At 30.4% G+C, this 8,539-nt stretch overlaps 1 long non-coding RNA gene across 3 annotated transcripts; it reads left to right on the top strand.

The window, feature by feature from the left end:
* Window positions 1-257: 257 nt before the first annotated feature.
* Window positions 258-3,634, top strand: LOC108319159 (uncharacterized). 3 transcript variants are annotated; one of them, XR_008250283.1, is made up of 7 exons: window positions 258-550; window positions 1,111-1,176; window positions 1,524-1,583; window positions 1,668-1,831; window positions 2,690-2,761; window positions 2,981-3,085; window positions 3,405-3,634. It is a non-coding gene; the product is annotated as an uncharacterized LOC108319159 (long non-coding RNA). The 3 variants fall into 3 exon arrangements; XR_008250273.1 differs by lacking the exon at window positions 1,524-1,583 and having other exon boundaries at window positions 261-550; XR_008250279.1 differs by lacking the exons at window positions 258-550; window positions 1,111-1,176 and having other exon boundaries at window positions 1,184-1,583.
* Window positions 3,635-8,539: the final 4,905 nt, after the last annotated feature.

Here is an 8,539-nt window from a genome sequence, read left to right as displayed (position 1 = left end):
TTTCCTCTCAAAGTGGATTTCCTCTATGGCTTAAATCTCGTGCTTTTGTGTGGAGCCCCTAAGATAACTTATATGTGAAGAAGTCTTTCACTACAAGAAAATTGCATTTTACATACAAATTATTATATACGGATTTTAATCTGTATGTATTAAACATATTACATACGGATATTATATACGGATTTTTAATTAATTATTAACTAGAAAAATTTTAAAAAAACCTGGAACTTCTTGTAACTTTGAAAAAAAAAACCCTGAGTACAACTCTCCTGAACAAATCCCTCACTCACTCAGTGACCCTTCCTTCTTCCTTCATTTCGGATAAAGAAAAACCCCACAAATCCTTTCTTCTTTCTTTCCTCGGATAGAAGAAACCCTCACATGTTTTTGTTTCCCTCCTTGTAGCCACGCGTTCTTCCTTTCCCACGTCTTCATTCAGACTCCATCATCAGCCACGTCCATTTTCTCTCTCGTGCATTGGAGAGAGCAGCTTCATTCTAGCGTTCTTCTTCCGCAAGAGCATTTTCTTCTCGAGAGCTCACCATCAACCGTAAGCTTCCTTTCTCTTCACAAATTCATCATCTTATTTCATATTTCTTCGTTGCCTCAGCCTACTCAACAACAAATTTCCTCTTCCACCGATTATTTTCATCTCCTTCTAGGGTTTCGTCATCCTTTCACCTTTTTCTTGAAGTTTCACCGATTAAATCCTCTTTTACTCCGTTTAAAAGTTTTTCCTCCGATTGTAAACTCTTTTCCACCGTTCAATCTCGTTTTTGAACCGATTAATCGGTTCATTTTGAGTTTCCTCCCTTTCTTGGGTTCCTTCGGTCCAGATTAGGGTTCCTACTCTATTTAGGGTTTATGTGAGTCCTATCTCTGATTTGGTTTGTTCTCCTTCAAATTCCCTCTTCTATTTGTGTCTAGGGTTAGTGCGAAGAAGACACGAGGCCACGAGATCGCTTGCAATGCGGAGAAGACACGAGGCCAGTTTTTATCAATTTTATTCACTGTCTCTGCATAAAGAAATTTCTTTTCCTGCTTTAAGAATATTGTTTAGTAGGATCGTGGAACTAAGGAAATTCACATGATATTCAATTTCTTTTGCAGGTTGGTGAGAGGGGGATAGAACTATCTAGGGGACAGAAATAAAGGATTGCAATACCTCATGCCATAGTTAAGAATCCATCAATCCTTTTACTAGATGAAGAAATCAATGCTCTGGATGTGTTAGTTAGTTGTATGAACATTAAGGAATATTGAATGATCAATGTTTTCATCATATCAATCAGTGATACTATTTTGGTTTAGGGTTCATTATCTACATAAAGTGATTTCTATGCTTTAAGTTTGAAATGTGGATAAATTTGAGACATTATTTGCATCTATGTAGAATATATTGTTGCTGCAATGACTGGAGCATCTTTCTTGTTTTTAATTTTTTCCCCTTTTATTTCTTTGTGTGTCCATTTGTGAGATTTCTTCATGATGTTGGTTCGTATTGGTTGTATATGTGTGTTTAGGTGTTTATGAATTTGCAAAATTGTAGAAGACCTAAATCTGTTTAGTAGAAGTCTTGGGAGGTATTTTAAATTATTCAAATTTCTGGAACTCGTTGAGATGAAAGCAGTCATTTTAATTATATGAATTTTAATGTGTCTATTCAGACCCTGATGCTGAAGTTATGGCCTTGTCCCCCAAGAGTCTTCTGGCCATAAATAAATTCATTTGTGAGATCTGCAACAAAGGATTTCAAAGAGAGCAGAACCTGCAACATCACAGAAGAGGGCACAATTTTCTGTGGAAGCTGAAGCAGAGAACAAGCAAAGAGGTGAGGAAGAAGGTGTATGTGTGTTTAGAGCCAATTTGTGTGCATCATGACACCATTTATAATATATGGCCACGCATACACTTTCACACATTCCATATCCTTTCTTGCAAGATGATATGCGTTAGAACAATGGCATGTTTAACAACATTATTTTGGGTATCTACAAGGAATTTATTCATGAAATTTATGATGATCAACTCTTTATAAAGTTGAAAAAAGGGTTCAATTTTCCTGCCATGGATCTTTGGGTTGGTTAAGAGTCAATGATACATTGCATAGTTTGTGTTATGTGTTTTTACTTTTCTTAAAAAAATCTTTCATATTGTACCTGGAAGCATTTCCCTAAGTTTGAAGTATTTTGGATTATCATTTAATTTCAAATTTGTATATTGGCTAAATGGATAAAAGGATAACATGCAGGGACCATTGTTTTTAATTCATAAAATCCCACTGAGTACTTGTCTTCCACTTCCTTTGCTAAATTTTAATGTCTTAACTTCAGTTGTATCTTTGTATAATGTTTTCCAAATTAGTTTTAATAAAGTTTTAACGAAAATCAATAACTAGTTTTAATACTTAAAGGGATAATGCCTTTCTAAATATGAATGTAGATATTGGCTTGGGATGAATGTAATTGTTAGAATTTAATTATTTTATCCCTTACAGTAGTTCCAAAAGTACTTTTGCATTATATGTGTTTATCTTACTACACATTGATTTTCATCAATTTATTGAGCATTGATTATATCTTATACTCTTGTATGCTCTGTTTTGAAATTTTGGGTTTTTAATTGATTTCTCCTAAATCACATTTTAAATCATTAATACAACTTCAGAATACTAAGCTTTTTTTTTTAGTTTATTATCATTAAGACGTGATCTTAGAAGAGGGATATGTTTGAAAGCTTCTTCGAGGAACTTGTAATCAAGGTGGGTTCCGCTACCTCATCTTATAGAACCTTTGGGCATTTACTTTTTAGTGAATGTTTACTATATATGCCCATATTTGTTAATATTAAGTATTATGCAATTTTTGTATTTAGCACTACATTGGCGTATGAAATTTGGGGCAATTTTTTTAAAGTCACAGTTCATAATGAAGACCATCAAGTGGCTTTTATATAAATCAACAACTTTTATTTGTTTCAGAGTCCAAATGGTGTTTGGAACATTTTTGGTGGCAAGCTTTCATAGGACTTGAAGTAATTGTATGTGATGATCCAAATTTTGAGGGGCGTAGAAAGCCTTCCAATGGTATATTTATATTATATTTATTTATGTTTCAACTATAGCAACCATGTTAGCCTGTTGGTAGCATTTCAAGAGAAAGGAAGTAGAGATTTGTGGTTTGGGATAGTAGAAGTTAAAGAAGATTTTGTCAGTGAACTTTTAATGGTTTTTGAAATTTGCTGAGATTTGTGGTTCAATTTGATTGATCTTTTTTATCCCCTAATTCTAAGCCATCATCTGTTAGAAAACTTTTAATGGTTTTTGAAATTTTCTTTAAATATTTTATTTGTCCATATATATTGAAATGTGTTTCAACTAAACTTTTTGTTAATTTTTGGTTCAGGCACTGCTTAAGGCTATAGGAGCTAGTGTTTACTTGGTCAGGAAACCGAATAATTCTTGTAATTGTCTTTATGAATAAGAGTTGTATTTTTTTAGTTTTATTTATAGAATTATCTAATAAAGTTTTCATATTTTAATTATTTGGTTCAAGCACAATCATATGTAAATTTGTTACATTTGTAATCTTGTAATTATATATTATACATTATATATTATGAATATATTTGGCAATTTGATATTGTATCTGGCAATTTAACAGTTATGTTTGATTCTTATCAATTATATGAAATTTCTAGGTATTAGGTGTAAACGTGGAATTATTTAATTTTTTTTTATAAAACTATAAAGTTATATACGGATTACATACGGATTTTTCTGTACATAAATTACATACGAATTTTTTTGTATATAAATTACATACGGATTTTTCCGTATATAAATTATATACGGATTTTTCCGTATATAAATTATATACGGATATATCCGTATATAATTTATCTACGATCATTTTATATACGGATTTTTGTCCGTATATAATCCGTATGTAATACTATTTTATATACAGATTTTAGGTCTTATATACGAATTTTGGTCGTATGTAATTGCGTTTTTTCTTGTAGTGTTTGTGGCTTATCCTTAGGTCCAGTGCTTGAGGTTTTCCTTTAAGTTGAATTTCTTCATGTGGCTCAAGCTTTTCAAGTTTCACGCTTTAGGTGCGCCAAAGTCAGTTTACCAGAACTTGTTTAATGTCATTTAGCTCGACGCTTGTAATTCGTGGTTCATGATCAATTCTTCTAGTGTGTTTCTTCTCTTCATCACACCTATAAGGCTTCAACTTTTTAGTGGTCACTAATTTTGTCCTTCTGGAATAAGGATGTTCAATCTTAACCTTCCCGTCAACTTTTATTTCTTTGACAATCCACATCTTCGACCATTTTGCTCTCCATTTTTTGGGAATAATCTTGAACTTAGGTTGACAAAACTTCACTAGTTGGCTTGGTCTGTATCCATTTTCTTCATTCATAGTACTATCATGATCTTATCTATCATCCTTTTCCTTCAGTTGGGTGATTCTATTAACTTAATGTACTTTATCGATCATTCCTTGCACTGATCACTAGTGCAGCGAAGGGATACAACAACAACTATTTTTAAGTTATGACAACGATTTTAGAACCGAGACATATTAAGATGAGGTAAAAAAAAAGGAGACTTTAGGCCGCGATTCAGAACCGAAGCCAATAGTTGAAGATTTTTCTTCGATTATAAGAAAACCAAAACAGTAAATAGAAAAAAAATGAAAAAAGAAAAGAAAATAATTTTGGGTTTATGATAGCCGTTCCAATAGCAACCATTGCCATAGACCCTCTCAGATTTTAAATAATTATTTAATTTTCAGACTTTACAACAACATTTCTAGGGAGAACCTATTCCATTCAATAATATTCACTTTCTTTAGTTTATTTAAAATATATAAAATTTCACAAAATTTTGTCAGCATTTCGCATTGGTCTCCAGGTTACATGAAATGAAAAATGATTAAAAATTACAATCAAATATGCACCCAAAGATCAATACAAAACACGGTTCCAAAATATTCATGAATTTTAAGTCATGTATATTAAAATTTATATGCATTAATAAACTATGAAAAAATGATCACTCTTTTTAAACTGTTTAACTAGACAATTTAAGATTCGATACTATAAATAATAATTACTGTCTTCTCCTATATTCATTTTTGAATCATATATTTTTTCAACAAACTTAAAGACAATAAATAGTTTTTGTATTGAATTTCAAATGGTAAATTAAGGCTAATTTAATAGTACAATATATTTTCGCATATAATTAATCATATATCAAACATAAAAAAAAATGAATAACCTATTGAATTAAAATAGGAACCTGGTTGAGAAAAACAAAAAAAAGGTAGAGAACAATGGAGAATGCTGCAACTGTAAGTAGTTTTTTAAATAATAGAAACTAAAAGTTCAGTTAATAACTATAAATATACAAAGAGTAAAAAGGAAAAAGAGTATAAAAATAAAACATTAAATTACATATAATCTATTATATTTGAAAAAATTTATGTATGGCGTATTTTTAACATGTGATTTAAAGGATAATAAGGTAATTCTATTTTCAAAAAGTGTCGTCAAAATGGGTTGAAATCCGTGAGCCAATCCGGCTCACCACGCGTTTGAGTCGGGTTGGGTTGGAAAAAAATGTGAAAAATTTGATGCGAGCCAATTTTGACCCGGCTCACCCGGATTGAACCCGTAGTGAGCCGAGTTGGCTCACCAACCCATATATTTTTTTTATTGAAATCAAATTAATCAAATTAATTATTCAAATCCTATTTTTTTTTATTGAAATCAAATTAATTATTCAAAACGCACAACCTTTACTTCGCAGTAGAGCTTTTCGTGCTGCGTTGTGCTGTTGTCTATCGAAAAGTTCCCCTCTACTATATATTTTTTGTTAACGACTATATGTAGTTTCTTGGTCAAACGGTTGTGTATGTCTCATTAAACTAAATTGACACAAAATTTTATGCTTGATAGCTTAGAATATATAACAATAGAGTTCTTTTATTTCATTTTCTATTATATCAATTGATCTAATTATTATTGTTTCAATTTGATTGATCAAAGTAACATGTTATAAGAATCTCAGAAGAAGAGGGTGAAAAAAAGTTAAGTGAACCAATGAACCTACTCGTTTAACCCACCAACCCGTGGTGGGTCGGGTTCAAATTTTTTCGGCTCGTTAATAAATGAGTCGGATTGGATTGACTCATTAAGTGACCAACCCGTGATGGGTTGGGTTGGATCAGGCCGGATTACCCGTTTTGACAGCTCTATTCAAAAGGGTGGATAATAAACTTTTTATGCCTTTGTAGAGATGATAGTGTGAGACAAGTTGTGGGAGGGGTTTGTCTGAAAAAAAAAGTGCACGATGAATTGAGTATTTTAACTCATTGTTTTGTTTAGGTTGGTTTTTGCATAATTCATAATCTATACGGATTAATGACAGGGTAGGCGAACTAACCTACATAACCCCAGAAAAAAAAATCATTATATTTCTTTTGTATATATCAGTTCTCCATTTAATATTGAGTAATTACTATATTTTTTTTAGTTTAAACAACAATTTATTGTGTTTTTTTATCTCCTAAAAGAAATTTAACTTTAACATATTTATTTGACATAAATATTAATCATATGTTTACTTAGCTTATTTTAATATTTTTGTTAGAATAACAAAGATGTAAAGTATTAAAATAAAATTATTATTGCAACATAAGTATAGTTATTTGTAAGATTTTTTATTATACAGGCTAACCATAAACTCATAGTTCAATCACTAGACCAACATAATTAACACACAATTGAATTCTTACGCAAGATATATCATTCTAATCCACTCTTAGCGGATAAAGCCAAAACAAGTCTAACCAAACCGGATGTCATCCTTGCCAATTTATACCTCCCATCTCTAATAATATTACTAAGAAAATAACATATCACTATATCCAAGATATTAATGATATTTTAAATCTATTTATTTTATTTTTTAACTTAAAATTCTAGTATATTCTATTGTATTATTAAATGGATTGTCAACTGTGAATTTATTTTAGGGAGTGCGAAAGTATTATTTTGCCTTTAATAACTACTTATTCCCAAACCAAACTGTTCCCTATCTCATATACCAAACATATCTCATATACAAAGATACCATTTAGTTATTAGAAACTTTTGGATCAGTGTCATTTATTAGTCACGCTAAAAAAAATTATCAATAGAAAAAAAAATAGTTTTATAATCTATAATTAAATTATTAGGTATCTTTTTACAAATTATTTTATAAAAATTAATTTTATTTTTTAAATATTTATATACTATTAGTAATTGATATAAATGCTTTTAAATATAAACTAATGTATTTGGCTTATGTATAGATGAGGTTGAACCATGTTGCTTATAAATTTATAAATATAATAGGAAAAAACTCTATACAAATTAAGTATGAACCATAACTAAATGAAATTCATATATGAATTTGTCAATTAAGTTAGTAATATAATGTAGTATTAAGGATAATAAAAATTGTAACAGTAGATAAGTTTTGTTATATAAGTTTCTAAAACATATTTTAAGATTAATGATATCAATAATGTTATGATACAATTATTTTTTAGTGAGTTTGCCGAAACTGATTAGAGATTAAAAAAATATTTTAAGAAGTCGAATTCTTAAACTTTATGTTTTAGTAATTATTCAAAGATTTATTAATAATAATTAACTTACAAAATAGATTTTTTTTTAAAATGATATTATTGAATGTACATATATACATCTCCAAAATTTTCACAAACCTACTCATGGGAAGTAACAGGTGCAATGCCATAGTCGAGAAGAAGAAGAGTTTAACAGCGTTGATGAATTTAAAGAACCATTTAGAATTAAACCGGTGTAAGAGCCGGTAAACAGATAAAAAAATATATTCAAAATTGGTTAATACAAATATTTTGTTCTAGAAATGTTTTTAATGAAATTAATATTATTTTGATTCTTTAAAATTCATTTAAATTACTTATCATTTTAGGATTAAACATATGATTGTGATATATTTAACGTATATTTGACATTTTAAAAATGTATATGTTTAATTTGTAAGTATGATGATGATACTATATATTAGAAGTCTAGTTTTCAACATTGTACATAAAAGGTTTTTGGTTTGTTTGAGTTTTGGTTTTAAAATTTAAACATGGATGAGAGGCAGTGGAAATGAAGATGTGGCACAGACATATATATAGAAGAATTTAAAAATTTAGACACAGTAACAGGGGAAAACTGATATGGTTGGTTGTTATCTGATGCATATGATCGAGGATGGTCTCACACAGCACAGGCTGTCACCTCTTTTCTCACGACACATGGCGAACACCACTGAGGGCTTTGGACCACAGCTCCCACGTGGCTGTGGCCACCCTTGCCGGCCGGCGGCAGCGCCACCTGGACCCTCTTAGACGACCAAGTTGAGGACCACCTTAACCCCTTTCATGTCGTAGCTACCACTCCCATTTTGTTCTCACAAGTGCTATGCTTTCAATTATTTCATGCC

This window comes from Vigna angularis, chromosome 1 (assembly GCF_016808095.1).
Source record: "Vigna angularis cultivar LongXiaoDou No.4 chromosome 1, ASM1680809v1, whole genome shotgun sequence".
Classification (NCBI taxonomy): domain Eukaryota; kingdom Viridiplantae; phylum Streptophyta; class Magnoliopsida; order Fabales; family Fabaceae; genus Vigna; species Vigna angularis.
This window is presented reverse-complemented; position numbering and strand designations above follow the sequence as displayed.